This window comes from Piliocolobus tephrosceles, chromosome 11, assembly GCF_002776525.5.
Source record: "Piliocolobus tephrosceles isolate RC106 chromosome 11, ASM277652v3, whole genome shotgun sequence".
Classification (NCBI taxonomy): Eukaryota; Metazoa; Chordata; class Mammalia; order Primates; family Cercopithecidae; genus Piliocolobus; species Piliocolobus tephrosceles.
In genome coordinates, this window is record NC_045444.1 from 31394236 (window position 1) to 31396408 (window position 2173).

The following is a 2173-nucleotide window of genomic DNA, read 5'->3' on the forward strand; positions in this document are numbered from 1 at the left end:
AAGGAAGGAAGGAAGGAAGGAAGGAAGGAAGGAAGGAAGGAAGGAAGAAAAGAAAGGAAAAAGGCCATTTTGTTGTGTTTGACTATTAGGAATGTTACTTGACCAATAGCAATGCAAAATTAATAGTATGAATTAACTTCCTAATAACCTCAGCCTTTAATTTTTATTAAAGAAATGAAGACTATTTGGGGAATATGAGAACTAATTTATTATCCTCATTGTCATAGTTATGAGTTTAAACCTTTGTTTTTATTTTTAAAACTCCTTGAATATAATGTTCTGTATTAGACAATTCATAAACACTGCTTTCCAGTTTTCAGTTTGCAGAATCATTATATTTAACAAGCACAGAAGATATTACTGTGCCTACAAAGATGCAAGAGTTATCAATTTTGTGATTTCAACATTATGGAATGATGAGAGTAGTTGGGATAAAGTAGGGAGAGAACAAACTGGAGCGAAGCATAGGTATGCTAATTTCCTCATTTTACATGCTTGGTAATTGAGGAGATACCATCTACAATTTTGAAAATAGTTTAAATGTATCATTTGTCATTATAAAAAGGCATCTCCCACTTCAAGATGACTGAACAGATATGTGTTCACGTATCCTTCAGATCCAATGAAAGGCAAGGCCTGAAGTACAAAAATGTGATAACCCATAACAGTAAAGACAATAGGTAAGAAATATTCATGGGTAGATGAGGGTTTTCAATTTATTCTTAGACAAGTTAAAGTGGGTAGGTCAGAAGAAGTTACAACCCAGAACTTTATTATACTTTGATAAGCTTACGTTTCTGTCAGAATCCCAGGAGAACTTTAAATATGAAGTTTGTAGATCTAATGAAGAACAGAAGTGAAAAGTAGAGCTGAGAAGAAGATTAGTTTAAAATCTATATGGGGAAAAATTAGTGTCTTTTTACTCTCTTATTTCTATGCAGAGAAGGAAGCAGTTTGGCTTCATCCCACAGGTAAATTATAAATGAGTAAATACATAAAAAAAATTATTATTGGGGTGGTTTCAAGTAACTTGGAGAACTTTAGTGTGGGTGCTGTTTCGCCAGGACAAAGCCTTTTGAAAATTGGAATATAAGTGCTCCAGGCTGAAAGCCAGCTCCTTCTTCATCCAACTCCAAACAAAACCTGAGACTGTATCGTTACTTCCAGCCGTATTTCTCTCACATGGGCGATGACTATTATGGAATTTATCTACTTGCAAAATAGCAGAGGAAACTCACATTTCTATCTACTTGCAAAATAGCAGAGGAAACTCACATTTCTTAAATCTTAAATATAAGTGGACTGTCAAGAATCTCTAGATACATACAAAAAATCCAACAAAATGGAGATGAATAAAAAGAAAAATAAATAGAAAAACTGATCTTTGAAAAAAATAATTTTTGAACTAGAAAACAGAAAAAAGCTTTAAAAATGAAATAACTTTATGACTATATCAAAATAGTTTTTATAATAAACATCGTATACATACACTAAAAATAACACCATAAGAGGCATAATTGTAGATCAGAAACAGGTCTTTCTACAAGCTAAAGAATACATATTCAATTTAGAGAGGCCCACCGCATGCCCGCGAAAGTGAATGAAAGATTCAGACTTAGACATATTCACTTACAAAGCAAAGAAAACTTTAACTTCCAAGAAATAAATTTTAAAAAGTACCTGTTTTTCAATTACAGCTTTGGATTCTAGAAGATGGTGATGCAAACTCTACAAAATTTTAAACAGAAATTAATTTGAATATCATATTCAATACCCAGCAAATCTATCAGACTTTTCTGAGAGGACAGAACACTTTTAGATATATGAAAATAGAATCTTTTCCTTTCAGGTAATTTAAACAATTTGTTGAGCTATACTAAATTAAACAAGGAAGCATATGAAGAGATTGGAAAATATATAATGTAGAAAAGAGTAGATTTCCAGCATATCACGTGTGTGGCAGGCCTAGAGAGAAAAAAAAAAAAACAGTCCAGATTGAAACAGAAAGACTGAAAAATTCATGGGAAACGTTTCACATAAACAGAGAATATGCAAAAGCTAGAATAATTGAGAGCTGAAACCACAAAGTTAGAGACAAAAGTTAAATTAAAAGGCCACCCGACTGTGGGGAAAAAGAAAAATTTAATGAGAAGATCTGTGTAAGAAAGAAGTA